Raw genomic sequence first — 21,493 nt, forward strand, 5'->3', positions numbered from 1 at the left:
TGTAAGCCTTAATTCAGCAACCACTATGAGAATAAAACAGACTAGGTTATTTTCTTAAGCATTTAGGAGTCAAAGTAAATTTGATTGACTTACACTTGTATTTTAACAGGGGCCTCTTTTATAATCTAGGAGTGCTGGATGAATTCTGGAGCACACAGCAGTGACTCAGAGGATGGCCTCTTGTCTGCCCCATATTCTAGGGTGTGCGTATGCCAGCACCTAATAGTCCCTGCCGTGGTACATGGTCAGTAAATGCTTGTTCACTGACTGCCTGAAAGGATATGATGATGCCATCTTTCTGCTTGAAATCCTCTGAGAGCCTGCTATTACAGTACATACTGTAAAGTCCTGTCTTTGACCTTCAGCTCTACTCACCTTTCTAACCTCATTCATGCAGCCCCATCTGCACTTGTCTTTTTACACGTACCTCTCCTATCCTAGGACTTTGGAATGATCTTTTTTCTGTCCTTCTTCAGGTCCCAGGTCAAAAGTTTCTTTCATAGAAAGGCCTTCCTTGACCTCCCTGTTTAAGCACATTCCCTTACCCTTTTCCATGTCAGCAACTTGTTTGTTACCTTTGTAGCATTCCCTTCAGTTCTCAATTTTCACTGTCATTTCTGGGCCTAAACCCCTATCATCTCAGGCCTGGACTGTTCCTGCCCTCCTACATCTTGTCCTCCACATTGCAACCAGAGTGAATTTTAAAGATAAGATAAGTTTGTCCTAGTTATAATCAGGGCTCTGTTGTATATAAGTATGTGTGATGATATGTGACGAAATGTCTCTGGGCCTCCGTTTCCTTATTTGTAAAATAGGAATAGTATAGTCGACCCTTGAAAAGCATGGGTTTGAACTGAGAGGGTCCACTTACAGGCAGCTTTCTTTCAGTAAATGCCTATTACAGTATACATGTAGTTGGTAAAGAATCCATCTGCAATGCAGGAGACCCCAACCGACCCCTGGGAGATTGAGATAGGCTACCCACTCCAGTATTCTTGGGCTTCCCTGGTGGCTCAGACGATTAAGAATCTGCCTGTAATGCAGGAGACCCGGGTTCAATCTGTGGGCTGGAAGATCCCCTGGAGAAGGGGATGGCTTCCCACTCCAGTATTCTTGCCTGGAGAATCCTATGGACAGAGGGGCCTGACAGGATACAGTCCATGGGGTTGCAAAGAGTTGGACACGACTGGGTGACTAGCACAGTATATATGACCCATGACTGGATGAATCTACAGATGTGGAACCTTTGATCTGGAGAGCTGACTGTAAAGTAACACATGGATTTTTGACTGTGTGGGGTGTCTGCTTACCTAGCACTTGCATCATTCAAGGGTCAGCTGCAGTAGCAACTCTTTCATAGGCTTGTTAAATGATTAAATGAGTACATATTTGTAAGGCATTTAAAATAGTCCAAATTCATAATCAGTGCTATATTTTGGCTTTTAACATAAAATAACTAAAACTCCCATTACTTCTTATTACACTTTAAGTAAAATCCAGACTTCTTTACTTTGAGTCTCTAAGGTTCTGAATTATCTTGTTTTCTTGCTTCTCTCTTCAAACTGACCACTTAAAACTGCTCTTCTTGCTCCCTGTTCAGACACATTGGCTTTTTCTCCCAGTCTTCTGGTCTTAAAACCTGCTTTACTAAAGCCGAGAATGCGCTTCCTCCAGATCTTAGTGTAGTTCTTTCCTCACCAATCAAACTCTTCTGAGAAACCTTTCCTGACCATCTTATCCCCGGCCCCTCCCTCTGTCATACTTTATTCCTGAATCCCTATTGTTCTTTCTTTAACACTTGCCATAACCTGCAGTTATCTTACCTATTGACTTATTTAATTGTTTTTTTTTCTAGTCTCCCATGCTCTGGAGTTATCTCCATGATGTCAAACATTTTGTTTACCTGCTTACCTTTATATCTCCAGGTTATAAAAGAGTGCCTGGCATCTAGTAGGTGGCTCCATAAATACTTGTTGAATATAAATTGCAAAACAGTCTTACAAGTGCACTTTACCATTGGTGGAATTATTGCCATTTCACTCTTTTTGGCTAATGTATAAAATATATGGTATTATTTAATCTGCTTAAATCCACTGTAAGCACTTGGCTGGGATGAAGTAAATTCCAAATTTACATGATTAGGGTACAAGGAATTGTTTTGGCCTCTTATAGTTGCTTATTTCAGGGCTTCTTTTGTGTTTTCAGTGTCCTAAGTTACTTAACTAGGTCTGCAGTGTGATATTCTTCAGTCAATACCTTTTTTATTGACTCATTTTGTAAAATATATTATGTACAACATACAGCATAAAATACGTTATCTACAAAATACAATTGAGAGCCCTAAGAAAAGCATTAGAAATCCGACTGAGGATATTCTGTGCATCTGAAACTGAGACTAGGAAATCTGCTTTGCCTTGATACCCTCCCTTAACCCCTTATTTCTGGGGTCTGATAAAAACCTAATCAAGTAAGGCTGGCTGGCCTGACAAGAGGAAGCACTGCAAAAAATCAAAGGAGTTCAGTCAGTCTTCTCATATGCTAAATAGAACAAACTGCCACTATTAAACTAAAGAGATTTAAATAAAAGCAGATGGTTATTCAATGTGCAGATCATTCAAGATATAGGTGAACAGCAAAGAAAGAGAGAAATTCCATTTAGAATCCTTGGTGTCCCTTTCTAAGATATGCAAATGTAGCAAACATATGAGTCCTTAAAGACAGACCCTAACTTCAGCCCATCCTTCAGTTCTTTCTTGGCCCCATCTTGTCTTCAGCCACAGTTCCCTCAGAGAGAGAATGAAGCTCCTCACTTGGTAGAACATGAAAGGTGGAAATCTGATGGTTTGTTTTTAGGTAGTGTCACAGTGTTCTTGTTTCAAAGTGTTCCCTCAGATTGGTCTCATTATGTTATCTTGGCATCAGAATGGCTGCATCAAAGCAGCTTCATCAACAGATCATACACTCAAAATAGAAAATAGGCACATTACCTCCACACAAGAGTAGTTGTTACACCATCTGCCTTTCTGAATATGCCTCGCTGACATCCACACTAATTAAATGAAGTTGATTAGAACTCAGCGGTGACCTAATTCCATGTCTAGCACATCAAGAGCTGTTTGTTTATACCAGTTATCAGAACAGGGTTACCAAACTGTAGAAGTAATTTAGGTGGCACTTTCTAAACAATGCAGATCAATTCAAAGTGGATTCACTGTGGTAAGTGACTCATCATGGAACAGTGAGATCAAACCTATAATAATAAATTATGTCTATAAAAGGAAGAAAATGTGACAAGTGTAAATATCTTAATTAAGTTTTAAAACTTCTTCAGATGAATTAATTTAGTTAACTGTTTACTAAGTGCCTACTGTGTACCAGGAGTTGGGGGTTCAGCAGTGGACAAATTGGACCAAAAAGTTCCTTACTTTCAGAAGCTCTCATTTGTGAGGGAAGGTTAAATAAAATGCTGAACATTAAATGTGTACTATGTCAGAGAGTGATAAATGTTACGTAAAGAAGAATCACACAAGAAAGGAGAACAATTTCACTTCTGATCTGACACCAAATTATGATGGTTTTCCTTTCAAAATATATTCAGAATTCAATCACTTCTGCCATTTCCACTACTCAGCCCAACCACCAATATATCCAGGGCAGAATAATGTGGTGGATCCCAGATTGGCCATCCTGCTTTACAATTTATCCTTTTTTTTTTTTTCCAGTTTATTCTTGATACAGCTCCCAGAGTCATCCTGATAAAAAGAAGTTAGATAATTTCACGTGTCTGCTCTAACTCTGCAGTGGTCACTCAGAGTGAAGCTCATGTCTTTATAGTAGTCTCAAGACCCTGTATTATCTGGCCTTTGTTTGCTCATTGTGTTCATCTCTTAATATTCTTCTCTCTGCTCCAGCCCTGCTGGCCTGCTTGTTCTTCCTTGAACACTGAGCATCTCCTGCCTCAGGGCCTTTGCTCTTGCCCTTCCTTTGCCTAGAAATCGTCTCTTTTATTTTATTTTTTTCTCCTCCTCTCAGATTACCTCTGACATCTGCCTAGGACTCTGCTGATGGTTATCCCACAAAGCAGAATAAGCAAGCAGGGAGTGTGACCCCAGCTATCATCTTTCACCTGTTTTGCTCCCTACACTATGCCTGTGCCACATTAGAAGGGTGACAGCGGAGGTTACATCTTGTCTTGTTCTGGTCAGCACTCTCATCCAGGTACCCGACTACCCATTTTCTCATTTCACCCTTACCTTGTTCATGGGACCCAAGCTCTTATCTTTCTGGATTATGCCCTTGGTCCATTGGCACTAGGACCCTGCCTGTCTGTCCTGGTGATGTACATTTGAACTGTGCCTTGGAGATGCGCCTTCCTTCTGACTCAGAACCAGGGAACGTTTCTAGCTGAGGGCTGTCACCAAGCTTACCTGTGCCTCCTCATAGCAAGCAGAATTTGGACATCTTGAGCTTAAGAAGGCAACTTCCATCTTAATGTGAGTAATAAGTAGAAAAATGGAGTCCAACAAAATTTTACCTTTGAGCTGATAACAGCCCTTAGGGTGGAGCAGAAGTTCTTTAGGCAACTCTATTGAAGAGGAGGGAATGTTATTTTTATTGGCTCTTTAGATCATTAATCATACCATCAACTGGTTGGGTGATTAATAGGTGTGCTCTCTGCAGAAGTCTGTACTTTTCTTGTCTGTCTCTTGCTCCACATTGCAGCACTGATAAATTCTTTTATCTTTCATTCTTTTTGGTCCTTTCATGCTGCTGCTTGTCTTTTGGTGGTAAGATTAAAGATTCAGATATGGGCCTGGAGGGGAGATGAGAACATGATCCAATTAGCTTTCCAGAGTTTTATGCTAATAGCAGAATATATATACATATATTTAAATATATATAAAATATTTAAATGAGAGTCTAGAGTCTATTATATATGTATGTAATTATATATATTATATCAGTCAGTTCAGTTCAGTCACTCAGTTGTGTCCGACTCTTTGTGATCCCATGAACCACAGCACGCCAGGCCTCCCTGTCCATCACCAACTCCCAGAGTCCACCCAAACCCATGACCATTGAGTCGGTGATGCCATCCAACCATCTCATCCTCTGTCATCCGCTTCTCCTCCTGCTCTCAATCTTTCCCAGCATCAGGGTCCCTTCAAATGAGTCTGCTCTTTGCATGAGGTGGCCAAAGTATTGTAGTTTCAGCTTCAACATCAGTCCTTCCAGTGAACACCCAGGACTGATTTCCTTTAGGATGGACTGATTGGATCTCCTTGCAGTCCAAGGGACTCTCAAGAGTCTTATCCAACACCACAGTTCAAAAGCATTAATTCTTCGGTGTCCAGCTTTCTTTATAGTCCAACTCTCATATCCATACGTGACCACTGGAAAAACCATGGCCTTGACTATATGTATGTAATTATATACATGTATTCTATATATATGTATAGAAAAGAAAGATTGAGGACAAAAGGAGAAGGGGGATAAAAGAGCATGAGATGGTTGGATGGCATCACTGACTCAATGGACGTGAGTTTGAGCAAACTCTAGGAGATGGTGAATGACAGGGAAGACGGATGCTACAGCTCATGGGGTCTCAAAGAGTTGGATATGAGTTAGTGACTGAATAACAGCAATGTATATATACATATAGACTCTGATTGGGGCAATTTGATTATCCCTAGTTTACCATAATTTATAGCATAACATTTCCACTCCTTTTTCCCCCCCTAACAGTCAGTATTCCAGTTATCTAATGCTGTGTAAAAAACCTTCTAAAATCTTAGTGCCATAAAACTAAAACCATTTTTTTACATACATGAAATTTGTTGTTAGGAGTTTGCATAGTACACAATGGCAATGGCTTGTCTCTGAGACCCCACCTGGGAAGAAGTGAGTGGCTAGGGATGACTGAATAGCTGAGGGTCAAGAATCTTCAGGAGGTTTCTCCCTCCACATATGGTACCTGGACTGGAGGGTTTGAAAGCTGACTCTGCTGGGACACTGTGAACTGGTGTTTCTACCTGTGTCCTTTCCATGTGACTTGGTCTCCCAACAATATGATATTCATTACACATTAAAATGAGCTATCAAGTGATGATGAAAGTAGATTTCACAGATTTCATGTTCCAAAATCTCTTAGGCCCTTATTCAAGAAATTGTTTCTCTTATTTCACAATTCCAGTAGGGCTGCAGCTCATATAACTTGGCCTATAGAAGATTATAAGCAGTCAGTTAGACAGTCAAGGCTGATTTCTAGAGGCAGGTGAATGGATAGGGCCATGGCCAGGTTTGTATTTGTATTGGGATGCAGATTAATTTTCAGTCCTATAGAGGAGGTATGCAAATCATCATTGCAACTCAGAAAAAGCAACATTGGGGACCATTGAGTGTAAGAGTCACTGTATCAATGTGAGTCACTAGCCCTTTAAGACAACATAGTGTGGGGAGGAAGTAGTTTCATGTACTAGTTAAGGACAGGTTTTGCAACAAAGCATTCAGGCTCACATTCCTAGTTCTATCACTTAACAGATGTGTAGCCTTGGTTCTATAAAATGTACTTATCAGATTATCTTATAGGTTTTTTTGGAGGAAAACAGAGCTTGAGGTAGTGTCTTTAAAGCAGAGTGTGGATGGGAAAAGCTAATAAACAATGGTACCATCTCTGTGAGTCTCACTGATGACCCTGAATTATTAAGAGAAGGGCAGAGTATAATGGGTGCTCATTTACTTGAAACTAGGAATATGCCATAAAGATTAAAATTGAAAGATCATAAAGTAAACCATCTGCACTAGACAATGTCCTGAAAGGAGAAAACCCATTCAATTTGGATAATTTGAAGGGGGTTTTGCAGATATGTGAGCAGGGTGTAGAACCACTGGGTACAGTGCAGTAGAGGACAGAGTAGAAAAATATCTCACTCTGAGGTCTCAGGGGGAGGGCATGGGGTTACTGGGACGTAGACACAGTGAGGCTGTGAGAAGAGGGTTGTTAAAACCCTCGGTGGAAGGATGCTGCTCACCTCTGGGGACTCCTTTGGGACAGAGGTGGAAGAATAACATCCCGACCTCACTCTTCCTCTTAATCTGCTGAAAACCAGTTGGCCAGGAAGGCAGTCTGCTCACATGGCCCCTTCAGGTTGGCCTTCTGGGGCTTGGAACAGAGTGAACCAGCAATATATAGTCTTTTTAAATCTCCTAGACAAGGGAAAGATGAAGAGATCAACCATGTGCATTTTGTAAAACTTAGAACTTCAGCAAAGGAGATTAATGGAGCTTCCCTCTCTCCTTCCAACTGCTTTGATATTCTGTGGGTGAGGCACAGGGTGATTTAAGGTGCATTTAGCATTTAGCAGTGCTCCAGCAGGTGGCTTGATGCAGACAGTCTTGTTCCACCACTGCCATCCTCACTCAACAGGCCTATTAGGTGATGAGAAATATGTTAGAAGCTGTGGGGAAATTAAGGCCAAGGGTGAAGCTTAATCCTTATCTTGTAAGAGCTATAATTAGGGAGAGAGGACAAACCCCTGATAGCCAGCAATTCAAGATGATGTATGACTATACATGTGTGAGGAGTTTGAAGAGGGCCATCACTGAGGACTTGGAAGGATGCTTGGTGGGGGACATGCAGGGGCGCTGTACTTTGGAGGTGGATGAGATAGAAAGGGGAGAAGGGCCTGGAAACCCACTCCAGTATTCTTACCTGGAGAATCCCATGGACAGAGGAGCCTGGTGGGCTACAGTTCATGGGGTCGTAAAGAGTTGGACACGACTGAAGCGACTTAGCACACATGCATGAGATAGAAAGGAAAGGATTCTGTGTGACCAGAGTAAGCAAAGGAGTGATATTTGGGCTCCAGTAGAACCAACCAGAACAAATTTTACCCAGTAAGCAAGGTGAAACTAGTTTGAGAGTTTATTGTTGTTTAGTCTCTCAGTCGTGTACGACTCTTTGTGACCCCATGTACTGTAGCCCTCCAGGCTCCTCTATCCATGGAATTTTCCAGGCAAGAATACTGAAGTGAGTTGCCATTTGCTTCTCCAGGGGATCTTCCTGACCCAGGGATCGAACCCGTGTCTCCTGCTTTGGCAGGCAGATTCTTTACTGCTGAGCCTTGAGGGAAGCCCAGTCTGGGGGTTCAGTTCACTTCAGTTCAGTTGCTCAGTAGTGTCTGACTCTTTGCGACCCCATGAATCACAGCACGCCAGGCCTCCCTGTCCATCACCAACTCCCGGAGTTCACTCAAACTCATGTCCATCGAGTCGGTGATGCCATCCAGCCATCTCATTCTTCGTTGTCCCCTTCTCCTCCTGCCCCCAATCCCTCCCAGCATCAGAGTCCTTTCCAGTGAGTCGACTCTTCGCATGAGGTAGCCAAAGTATTGGAGTTTCAGCTTTAGCATCAGTCCTTCCAATGAACACCCAGGACTGATCTTGGACTGGTTGAATCTCCTTGCAGTCCAAGGGACTCTCAAAAGTCTTCTCCAACACCACAGTTCAAAAGCATCAATTCTTTGGTGATCAGCTTTCTTCACAGTCCAACTCTCACATCCATACATGACCACTGGAAAAACCATAGCCTTGACTAGACAGACCTTTGTTGACAAAGTAATGTCTCTGCTTTTTAATATTCTATCTAGGTTGGTCATAACTTTCCTTCCAAGGAGTAAGGTTGCTGCTACTGCTGCTAAGTCACTTCAGTCGTGTCCGACTCTGTGTGACCCCACAGACGGAAGCCCACCAGGCTCCCCTGTCCCTGGGATTCTCCAGGCAAGAACACTGGAGTGGGTTGCCATTTCCTTCTCCAATGTGTGAAAGTGGAAAGTGAAAAGTGAAAGCGAAGTCGCTCAGTCGTGTCTGACCCTTAGCGACCCCATGGACTGCAGCCTACCAGGCTCTTCCATCCATGGGATTTTCTAGGCAAGAGTACTGGAGTGGCTTGCCATTGCCTTCTCAGGAGTAAGGTTAGCGGATCTCAAATCTGGTTTAGGGGGAAATGTAAAGTATTAAGTTACTGGAGAATGAGATAGGTTTACTTTTTTTGCCTGTTGCCCTGATAAATCTGGAAGGAATATCATGGAAGAAAAAAGAACAATTTCTAATGTTGAATTTGATTAACAGAGAGTCTTCAAATGTGACCAGGTGAATCCAGTAATTTTTGTCAATTTTTCTAACTGCTAAATTGCAAGAAAGTGCTGACTTAGAATCCTGAAATATTGAGGTTGTTAGATTTACATGAATTACTCTGGTTGTAGGAGTTTAACTGATTCATGCAACTTCCTGAGACTGAATAGTTAACTGACAACTAAAATAACTTTATAGATTTATCTATGAAGAACACATTCCTAAATACCATATGCTTATTTATTTATCACATTTTTGAGCTTCATGTATGTGAAATCAGATAGTACATACTCTAATGTGTCTGTTTTCTTTCAGCAATATGTTTTTGAGATTCATTCATGTTGATGTGTACTGTGGTTCATTAATTATCACTGCAGTACAATATGACATAATCTTTTCTGCTATTGATGGGAACTTTAAAAAATTTTGTAACTGTTATAAATACTGATATCATAAACATTCTCATACGTGTACATTTAGTTGGGTTTACATCTAGGAGTTTAACACTAGGTCATAGGATATTTATATCCTGAACTTTACCAATAATGCTAAATTATTTTCCACTTACACTAATTTATACTATCATCAGCAGTGTTTGACAGTTTTTTATTGGTCAGGATCCTCATAAACAATTGATGTTATCAGATTTAAAAACATTTAGACATTTCAGTGGCAGCTCAGTCATATTTAGATTTAATTTAGATTTCCAAGGATACATAATGAGGTACGTTTCTTTGCCTTTATTTAGTTTTATTCATTTGGATTTCTCTTGGATTCCCTCTTCTGTAAAGTGCCTAAGTCTTACGTGCATTTTTAAAATTGGTTGTCTTTTTCTTATTGAATTGTAAAAGTTTTTGTTTTTCTTTTCTTTTTTTTTTAATAATATGAGTCCTACATTGATTGATCATAGATATTACAGTTAGTGTTTCCTTCACTATGTGGCTTGTTTGTCACTTGTTTAATGGTGTTTTTAGGTGAGCTGAAGTTCAGTTTTACTAACAACTGAAGTTAATTCAGTCTAAATTCCTAAGATTTTTGGTGGCTTTTGTTTCTTTCTTTTTTTCCCCTTTGTTTAATAAATCATTTTCTAGCTCAAAGTCATGAAGATATTCTATATTATCATCTAAATGCTGTATTATTTTGCCTTTTACAGTAAGGTCTATGATAGGTTTGAAATTGACTTTTTGTTTGGTGTGAGATGGTTTCCAGTTTTGTTTTTTCCCATATGTTTTCCCAGTTGTCCAAGCACCACTTATAAAAAAAAAGTGGTCATTCTCACTGCTCTGCAGTGTCACTTTTGTCATGAATATGTGCACAAGTCTATTTCTGTTCTCTCTGCTCTGTTTCATCAGTTGTTTTGAATAATCTTTCACCAGAATCACAATCCTTTCATTATCTTAGTTTTATATTAAGTGTTGATACCCAGCAGAGAAAAATCCTCCCACCTTGTTCTTTGCTTTCGGAATGTCTAGAATATAGACAATTCTTAGGCCTTGGCCTTTCCATATAAATCTCAGAATCAGTTTGTCAAATTATACACACACACTCACACACACTCACACAAAACACACATGACCTGTTGGTTCTTTGATTAAGATTGTGTTGAGCCTATACATCATTTTGAAGAGAATTAAGTCTTTATAACATTCATTCTTCTAACATCTGAATATGATGGATATCCCTATTTCTTTAGGTCTTCTTTTATTTTACTCAACAAAGTTTAAGGGATTTATATATCTTTTATTAGTTTTATTCCTTAGGTATTTAATATTTTTGTTGTTATTTTCAACCATATTTAAAGAATTGTTTAAAATAAATTTTTAGTGAAGTATGACACTCAAACAGAAAAATGCAGAGAACACAAATATTGTAGCTGAATGAATTATCACTAAAACATACCCTGGCTATTACTACTTAAATAAAAAAACAAAATATTGCCCATGACTCAGAAGTCATCCTCACGCACTTCCCAGTTAGGATATCATCTCTCTTCACCAAACATGTCCTTTAATCTGATTTCTAACACTACAGATAAGTTTGCATCTTTGAATTTGATATAATTTTTTAATTTGGCTTTGCCTCAGCAATTTATATCGATATATAATTTATTTTTGATTGAAGGATAATTGCTTTACAATATTGTGTTGGTTTCTGCCACACATCAACATGAATCAGCCACAGGTATACATATGTCCCCTCCCTCTTGCACCTCCCTCCCATCTCCTACCCCATTCCACCCCTCAACAATATATTTTTGATACTCATCCATGTTCTTGCATGTTCAGTTCAGTTCAGTTCAGTTCAGTCGCTCAGTCGTGTCCGACTCTCCGCGACCCCATGAATCACAGCACGCCAGGCCTCCCTGTCCATCACCAACTCCCGGAGTTCACTCAAACTCATGTCCACAGAGTCGGTGATGCCATCCAGCCATCTCATTCTCAACCCTAAAGCATACTAAATGAATATGCTATAGGAAGTGATATTTTAACATTTGATTTCAGGCAGACACATTCACCAAAATTCTTAAACAACTGTTCCTAGTCAGAGAATGTCATATGGGACAGATTCTAAATTTCTGTCATATTTGCATGAAACCAAAATGTGTTTGTTTTGAATGGACGTGAGGGAAGGCAGAAGTGATATCTCCCATGACTGTTTAGACTACTGTGTTTCTATTTGCTTCCAAGAAATCTCATTTTAGCCTTTATTTTTTCCTCTATTTTGTTTTAGTATGCTTAATTTGTTTATGTTACTTTGTTTAATTATAAGTGCAGTTTGAGTGCAAAAACCATAACCACCAAAATGTTGAAAGGTTGCTGTAAAAAATGATTCAGAATACCATGTTATAGAGCTTCCCTGGTGACTCAGATGGTAAAGAAACTGCCTGCAGTGCTGGAGACCTGGGTTCGATCCCTGGGTCAGGAAGATCTCCTGGAAAAGGGTGTCGCTACTCACTCCAGCATTCTTGCCTGGAAAATTCCATGGACAGAGGAGGCTGGCAGGTTACAGTCCATGGCGTCGCAAAGAGTCGGATACAACTGATCAACTAACACATACACACCATGATATCACTTACAAGTGGAATCTAAAATGTGTGTGCTTAGTTGCTCAGTTGTGTCCGATTCTTTGTGATGCTATGGACTGTAGCCAACTAGGCTCCTCTGTCCATGGGATTTCTCCAGCAAGAATACTGGAATGGGTTGCCATGCCCTCCTCCAGGGGATCTTCCCAACCCAGGGACTGAACCCAGGTCTCCTGCACTACAGGCAGATTCTTTACTGTCTGAGCCACCAGGGAAGCCCAGAATCTAAAATATAATACAGATAAACTTATTTACACAACAGAAACAGAATCTAGACATGGAAAACTAATTTTGTGGTTACTAAAGTGGGAAAGCACAGAAGGCAATGGCACCCCACTCCAGTATTCTTGCCTGGAAAATCCCATGGACAGAGGAGCCTGGTGGGCTGCAGTCCATGGGGTCGCTAAGAGTCGGACACGACTGAGCGACTTCACTTTCACTTTTCACTTTCATGCATTGGAGAAGGAAATGGCAACCCACTCCAGTGTTCTTGCCTGGAGAATCCCAGGGACGGGGGAGTCAGGTGGGCTGCCGTCTATGGGGTCTCACAGAGTCGGACACGACTGAAGTGACTTAGCAGCAGCAAAGCGGGAAAGGGTAGGGGAAGGATAAATTAGGAGTTTGGGATTAGCAGATAGAAACTATCATATATAAAATAAGCAACAAGATTGTACTATATAGCAAAGGGAACTATATTCAATATCTATATTCAATAAGATATTCAATCATAATGGAAAATAATATGAAAATAATATATATGTATATATACACATATATATTTGTATTATATACATATATATACAAATATATTTCAGAATCACTTTGCTGTACACCAGAAACTAACACAATATTATAAATCAACTATACTTCAATAAGTAAATAAATAAATACATAAATAGTGGTGCAGAAGAATAAAAAAGAAAGAATATAATAAATCTTATATCACAATATATTTTATGTGCAAACTACTTTTTAACTATGTGTTTTCACTTATATAAACTTGTTTTCATTGTTCATTTGATACATATTCTATCTGTGAATATTGTTTGGGACGATATGATTGGAATAAAATGCATGTTTTTTCCGTTGACACTAATGGAAATATTTTTTATTGAATGTTCTTGCTTTAGTAGCTGTGGTATTGTGATTTATAACAAGAAATATACATTTGATCTTCTTTCACTGCTCCTGGCACGTAGCTCTTAAAACTGTGGGAAATTCCTAAATTGAGAGTCAGAAAGGTGTTTTTTGTAATGTTAATGATGTGACTTTTAGATCTCACCTAAGGATGAGGCCTGGTTGTCAGGAGAACCAACTATGTGATTGGAGAACTGGAATGTTCCAACCCATTCAGAAGGGGATAAGGGCCAGAGGATGAATAGATCGCCAGTGGTCAATGATTTAATCACTTGTGAGTGTGTAATGAAGTCTCCATCAGTCAGTTCAGTTCAGTTGCTCAGTCGTGTCCGACTCTTTGCGACCCCATGGACTGCAGCATGCCAGGCCTCCCTGTCCATCACCAACTCTTGGAGTTTACCCAAACTCATGTCCATCGAGTCGGTGATGCCATTCAACTATCTCATCCTCTGTCGTCCCCTTCTCCTCCTGCCCTCAATCTTTCCCAGCATCAGGGTCTTTTCAAATGAGTCAGCTCTTCTCATCAGGTGGCCAAAGTATTGGGATTTCAGCTTCAACATCAGTCCTTCCAATGAACACCCAGGACTGATCTCCTTTAGGATGGACTGGTTGGGTCTCCTTGCAGTCCAAGGGACTCTCAAGAGTCTTATCTAACACCACAGTTCAAAAGCATCAATTCTTTGGCGATCAGCTTTCTTCACAGTCCAACTCTCACATCCATACATGACCACTGGAAAAACCATAGCCTTGACTAGACGAACCTTTGTTGGCAAAGTAATGTCTCTGCTTTTTAATATGCTATCTAGGTGGGTTATAACTTTACTTCCAAGGAGTAAGCATCTTTTAATTTCATGGCTGTAATCACCATGTGTAGTAATTATGGAGCCCAGAAAAATAAAGTCAGCCACTGTTTCCACTGTTTCCCCATCTATTTGCTGTGAAGTGATGGGACTGGATGCCATGATCTTAGTTTTCTTAATGTTGAGCTTTAAGCCAACTTTTTCACTCTCCTCTTTCACTTTCATCAAGAGGCTTTTTAGTTCTTCTTCACTTTCTGCCATAAGGGTGGTGTCATCTGCATATCTGAGGTTATTGATATTTCTCCTGGCAATCTTGATTCCAGCTTGTGCTTCAACCACCCAGCGTTTCTCATGATGTACTCTGCATATAAGTTAAATAAGCAGGGTGACAATATACAGCCTTGGCATACTCCTTTCTTATTTGGAACCAGTGTGTTGTTCCATGTCCAGTTCTAACTGTTGCTTCCTGACCTGAATACAGATTTCTCAAGAGGCAGGTCAGGTGGTCTGGGATTCCCATCTCTTTCAGAATTTTCCATAGTTTATTGTGATCCACACAGTCAAAGGCTTTGGCATAGTCAATGAAGCAGAAATAGATGTTTTTCAGGAACTCTCTTGCTTTCACGATGATCCAGCGGATGTTCACAATTTGATCTCTGGTTCCTCTGCCTTTTCTAAAACCAGCTTGAACATCTGGAAGTTCATGATTCACATATTGCTGAAGCCTAGATTGAATTTTGAGCATTACTTTACTAGTGTGTGAGATGAGTGTTTTTCCTATTCTGTTGTTTTTCTCTATTTCTTTGCATTGATCGCTGAGGAAGGCTTTCTTATCTCTCCTTGCTATTCTTTGGAACTCTGCATTCAGATGCTTATATCTCTCCTTTTCTCCTTTGCTTTTCGCTTCTCTTCTTTTCACAGCTATTTGTAAGGCCTCCTCAGACAGCCATTTTGCTTTTTTGCATTTCTTTTCCATGGGGATGGTCTTGGTCCCTGTCTCCTGTACAATGTCACAAACCTCCGTCCAGAGTTCATCAGACACTCTATCAGATCTAGACCCTTAAATCTATTTCTTACTTCCACTGTATAATCATAAGGGATTTGATTTAGGTCATATCTGAATGGTCTAATGGTTTTCCCTACTTTCTTCAATTTAAGTCTGAATTTGACAATAAGGAGTTCATGATCTGCACCACAGTCAGCTCCTGGTCTTGTTTTTGCTAACTGTATAGAGCTTCTCCATCTTTGGCTGCAAAGAATATAATCAATCTGATTTCGATGTTGACCACCTGGTGATGTCCATGTGTAGAGTCTTCTCTTGTGTTGTTGGAAGAGGGTGTTTGCTATGACCAGTGCGTTCTCTTGGCAGTACTCTGTTAGCCTTTCATTCCGTATTCCAAGGCCAAATTTGCCTGTTACTCCAGGTATTTCTTGACTTCCTACTTTTGCATTCCAGTCCCCTATAATGTAAAGGACATCTTTTTTGGGTGTTAGTTCTAAAAGGTCTTGTAGGTCTTTATAGAACCATGCAGTTTCAGCTTCTTCAGTGTTACTGGTCGGGGCATAGACTTGGGATTACTGTGATATTGAATGATTTGCCTTGGAAATGAAGAGATCATTCTTTCGTTTTTGAGACTGCATTAAAGTACTGCATTTCAGACTCTTTTGTTGATTATTATGGCTACTCCATTTCTTCTAAGGGATTCTTGTTCATAGTAGTTGATATAATGGTTATCTGAGTTAAATTCAGCTGTTCCAGTTCATTTTAGTTTGCTGATTCCTAAAATGTTAACATTCACTCTTGCCATCTCTTTAACCACTTCCAATTTGCCTTTATTCAAGGACCTAACATTCCAGGTTCCTATGCAATGTTGCTCTTTCTCCATAAAAACCCCAAAAGAACAGGACTGGAAGAGTTTCTGGGTTGGTAAACATGTGGAGACTGGGCAAGAGTAGCACTCTGAGAGGGCGTGGAAGCACTGTACCATTTCCCCCCACTTTGTCAAATGCAGTTTTCCATTTGACTATTCTTGAGTTATATCCTTTGATAATAAACTATTACTCTAGTAAATAAAATCTTTCTCTGAGTTCTGCAAGCCATTCTAATAAGGTAACTGAACCTGAGGAAGGCATTATTGAAACCTTCCTTAAATCTATAGCTAGTCAGAAGCACAGGTGATAAGGGAAGCCAGGGACTGGCGCAGTCTCATAGGACTGAGTCCTTAACCTGTGGGACATGGTGCTGTCCCCAGGTTAGTAGTGTCAGAATTGAGTCAAATTGTAAACCACCCCGGTGGTGTCTGAGAATTGCTTGGTGATTTGGGAAAACCCCCTCCACACACTGGAATTAGTGATGAGTCATTAGCGGCAGTGTTCGCAGGAATGAATTAAAATCATTCAAGGAAGGGTAGGTATATTTCAGTTGTATAACTGTACCATTTGTCCATTCTATTGTTGATGGATTTTTTTTTTTTTTTACTATTTTCCTTTTTCTCAGTAATTAAGAATGTTTCTATAAATATCCTATACAAGTTTTTTTGGTATCCATGTGCTCAGATTTCTGTTGGGTATACACTTCAGTTCAGTTTAGTCGCTCAGTCATGTCTGACTCTTCACGACCCCATGAATCACAGCACGCCAGGCCTCCCTGTCCATCACCAACTCCCGGAGTTCACTCAAACTCATGTCCATCGAGTGGATGCCATCCAGCCATCTCATCCTCTGTCGTCTCCGTCTCCTCCCACCCCCAATCCTTCCCAGCATCAGACTCTTTTCCAGGGTATACACTTAGGAGTGGTTTTTCTGGGTCTCATGTATATGTGCAACTTTAGCAGATAATGTCAAAGAGTTTTCAAAACTAATTCTGTCAGATCACATTTCTACAGCCAATGTATGAAAGTTATGGTTGCTCTCATTTTTGTAAGCACTTGGTATTGTCAGTTTTTTAGTCTTTTGAATATTGTCCATTCTGTCAGGTGTGTAGTGATATGCCATTGTGGTTTTAAGTTGTATTTCCCTGATTATTAAGAAGTTGAGCATATTTTCATAGGTCTTCTGGCCATTTGGGTATTCTGTTAAGTGTCTTTTCAAGTCATTTGTCCATCTGATAGGTATATTGACTTATAGGCATTCCTTATGCTTCTGAATACCAGCCCTTTGTCTGTTACTGGTGTTTCAAGTATGTTCTCTTATGTGTCTTGCCTTTTCACTGTTCGTGATGTCTTTTGGTAAGCAGAAATAGTTAATTTTATTGAAGTCCAGTGTATCAATCTTCCCTTTATGGTTAGTGTTGTTAAATAAATCTTCACGTACCTCAAGGTCACAAAGTTGTTTTCCTGTGTTATCTTTGAGATGCTTGATTGTTTCACCTTTCACATTTAGATCTACAATCCACCTGGAATTGATTTTTTTGGTATGATGTGAAGTGAGGGTCAAGTTTCATTGTTTTTCATATGGATATCCAATTGACTCAGCACCATCCTTTGAAAATATGACCGTTTCCCACTGCCTTACAGTGCCACATTTGTCATAAATCTGGTGATCATATATGTATTTTTTTCCTGGACTTCTACCCCTCCATTGATCTATGTGTCTATTATTGTATCCATAGCACACTGGCTTAATTCCTAGAGCTTTCTAATAAGCCCTGATAATTGGTGGAGTAAATCCTCCAGTTTTGTCTTCTTTATGCTTATCTTATTTGTTTTTGGTCTGTTGCATTTTATAAAAACTTGAGTGTCAGTCATCACATACAAATGCACACACACTGCTATAATTTTGTTTGGAGTTGCATTGAAAATAGATATGGTACATCCTTTTATTAGATTCTTAATTTATTTCAATAATATTTTTTTTCTGTGTAGAAGTTTTATGTGTCTTTTAAAACAATTGTTTCTAAGTTTGACTTGTAGATCCTATTGTAGATGACATTGTTTCAAAAACTTCATTTTGCAGTGTTTCACACCAGCACAGAGAAATACAAATGATTTTGGTCTGATAACCAGTGACTTTATTAATTTCACTTATTAATTCTAATAACTAATTTGTAGATTCTTAATTCTCTACACTCTCAATTATATTGTCTGTGAATGGTGACATTTTTATTTCTTTGGGATTCCCCTATTTCCTAAGGGTGGAGACCTTTGAGGTCCCAGCCTAAAGGAGAGTGTGGTTTACCAAGTTTCCTAACCTTAATGGGTCTTGGACTCTTATATTGCCTGCCTGGCCCTCTAACTGTGGGGACTGCTGCTAGTTGTGCAACTCAGCATCTCAGCTGTCCCTTCCAGGTAGACACGTGTTAACAGGAAAAAGTTGCCCACCAACTCTCCATCTCTTCCCTTTGGCCTGGGTATTTCTCACTCTCTTGTGAGCTCTTTGTCCTTTTTAAGAAGCTGTTTTAAAATTATTTCATCCAGCATATTCCAATTTGTCTTCAGTGAAAAGATTGGTATTGATTACCAAGTCTGCTATTATCAAAAGCAGAGGTTAATTAGATGTTTTTTTCTAAGTCAACCTTGGGAGAGAAAGGGTACTGAGCCTGAGGACTAAATTCTGGTGTCTGTCTGGCAGAAAAGTGATGAGTCATGAGTGAAGAGAGCTGGCAGAGCCAGGTCAGAATGACCTGCTAGCTTTGGCTGTACTCTGGGGGTGCAATGAACATGGATAAAGCCAAAATTGTAGAACTCTGTGTAATGGGATGGGAGTGAATGGTACGTCTGGGTGCACATGGAAACTTCTTTCTGATCTATGCTAAACACACACGGAAACTTCTTTCTGATCTATGCTAAACACAGTGATTGATGTTTACCCAAAGCTATTTCCCTCTTAAGCATCCATTTTCGTTTTTAATTCCAAAGACTATAATGGTATATGGGAATCAGTTCACAGAAGTAAAATTGAGTTCTAAATTGTATAATTCAGACAAGTAGGTATGTAGGTATGATAGAGAAGGCCTTTTATGTGTTCAGGGACCAGGGATACCATTTGTTGAGTAGGTTTATTTTACAGCATTTGCCAAGTCAGATCCACAAATTGTTGGTACACAGAAATAATTCTGGTCTGTAGAAACCTTATTGAAATGGTATTCATTACAGCAGATCTTAACTGTAGTAGTTCTGGGCTGGGATCTCCTTGTGTAACAGGCATTCCCATGAGATTCCACCTGAAAACTGATATAAAACTTTTACTAAGTAGCTTGTCCTAGCCATCATCAAAAGTCTACAAACAGCAAATGCTGGAGAGAGTATAGAGAAAAGGGAAAGCACTATTTACAATAGCCAGCACACGTAAGCGACTTAAATGTCTGATAACAGATGAACGAATAAAGAAGACGTGGTGTATAATGAAATATTACTCAGCTAAAGAAGGATAAAATAGTGCCAGTTGCAGCCACGTGAATGGATTTAGAGATGATCATATTAAGTAAGCCAGACAAATAAAGATAAATAGCGTATGATATGACTTATATGTGGAATCTAAAATAAAAAAAGATATGAATGAACTTATTTCCAAAACAGAGATTCATAGACATAGAAAACAAACTTATGGTTACCAAAGGGGAAGAGGGGCTGGGAGGAGGGATAAAATAGGAGATTGGGATTAACATATATGCACTGTGCTGTATCTTCAGACACCAATCTGGATAAGAATATATATATACACACACACACCCATATATATATAACTGAATTGCTGTGTTGAACACCTGAAACTAACACTGTAAATCACCTATGCTGCTGCTGCTGCTAAGTCGCGTCAGTTGTGTCCAACTCTGTGCAACCCCATAGACGGCAGCCCACCTGGCTCCTCTGTCCCTGAGAAAGAAAAAAAAATAGCAGCCTGCCATAGCAGAAGGCTGAACCAGGATGTATACCATGTCTGAGCCTTCTTGAAATGGTCTTCTCCTTTCCTTTCATTTTGTCCCTGAAAATAGAGTATTTGAAAAATACTTTATTTCATTAGGAAGTATTATCTCTTTAAATTTTTTCCTACAAAAAAAAAAAAGGGAAAAAAGAAAGATAAAATCCTTCACTGCTGATAGAGCTGAAGGATCAGCAATCAATTTAAATTTTCACATGAAAATGGCTGAAGGCCTCTGGGAATCTCTGGTTCCAACATTCATCCAGTTTTAGTTGATTCAGGGACACCTGAACATTGGAGTCAGCTTTTCCCTTTCTTTGCTCTTTAAGAGTCTGGGGCTTTGTACATTCTTCATTAACTGTTATGAAAACTTTGTTTTTAACTATATAAGCATTTTCCACAAAGTAGTGTTTTAAAGCCTTATTAGAGGCAGCATTTTAAGGCTAAGGAATATTTCCAATAAAAGTTAATGTGCTATACAGTTAGGAACACTCTGGCTTAGGTTATTACTAATCCCACGTGACTAAAACATCTGGATGAACTGCCAGAGCTAATACTTTTCAAGTGAGATCCAAGCTAAAGATTGTCTATCCTGTCAGTGCTCTTCTGATTAGAACCTACCCTTTGTAAACCCAACATTGTAAAGGAATCTTTAATCAATAGTTATCAATACAACATAAAGTAATATATCAGAATGCAGAAAAATCAGGGTAAAGAGAAAGTTTAATAAAATTATAATAAGAGGGATAAAAATATAATAGGGTTTCCCTGGTGGCTCAGTGGTAAAGAACCCTCCTGTCAATACAGGAGACTTGGGTTGCATCCCTGGGTTGGGAAGCTCCCCTGGAGAAGGAAATGGCAACCCGTTCCAGTATTCTTAGCTGAAAAATTGCATGGACGGAGGAGCCTGGTGGGCTACAGTCCATGGGATCACAAATAGTCAGACCCAACTTAGCAACTAAACAACAACAACAAAAAATATAATAAGAGGGAATACCTAACAACAACAGCAACAACCACAAATGCCTCACACAAACACATCACTTATGTACATACCTGTGAAAGTATTCCCTTCCTCTCCCACCCCCAGAAATTAATTTAATTAAATGGGCAAAATCTCAAATATAATTGATCTTATATACTGCACTCTACTGCCTAAGATCATGGCATCTGGTCCCATCACTTCATGACAAATAGATGGGGAAACAGTGGAAACAGTGTCAGACTTTATTTTTTGGGGGCTCCAAAAATCACTGCAGATGCTGATTGCAGCCATGAAATTAAAAGACGCTTACTCCTTGGAAGGAAAGTTATGACTAACCTAGACAGCATATTAAAAAGCAGAGACATTACTTTGCCAACAAAGGTCTGTCTAGTCAAGGCTGTGGTTTTTCCAGTGGTCATGTATGGATGTGAGAGTTGGACTGTGAAGAAAGCTGATCACCGAAGAATTGATGCTTTTGAACTGTGGTGTTGGAGAAGA

General features: G+C 39.6%; 2 long non-coding RNA genes across 5 annotated transcripts in view; one reads left to right on the forward strand and one right to left on the reverse strand.

Moving 5' to 3' along the window:
* LOC148778297 (uncharacterized) overlaps positions 1 to 21,493 on the reverse strand; it is a 117,485-nt gene that overhangs the window by 46,316 nt on the left and 49,676 nt on the right. For 3 of the 4 annotated variants that reach the window (XR_016036713.1, XR_016036712.1, XR_016036715.1), the window contains exons 2-3: positions 7,032 to 7,206; positions 4,535 to 4,813 (exon numbers count right to left, since the gene is read on the reverse strand). This is a non-coding gene — a long non-coding RNA (uncharacterized LOC148778297). The remainder of the gene's footprint in view (positions 1 to 4,534; positions 4,814 to 7,031; positions 7,207 to 21,493) is intronic. The other variant, XR_016036714.1, reaches the window with a different exon arrangement.
* The window catches only part of LOC148778299 (uncharacterized), a 42,988-nt gene that overhangs the window by 3,701 nt on the left and 17,794 nt on the right, over positions 1 to 21,493 (forward strand). The gene's annotated exons all lie outside the window — the stretch shown is intronic.

This window comes from Moschus berezovskii, chromosome 3, assembly GCF_049115385.1.
Source record: "Moschus berezovskii isolate FMDL1 chromosome 3, NW_MosBer_1.0, whole genome shotgun sequence".
Lineage (NCBI taxonomy): Eukaryota > Metazoa > Chordata > Mammalia > Artiodactyla > Moschidae > Moschus > Moschus berezovskii.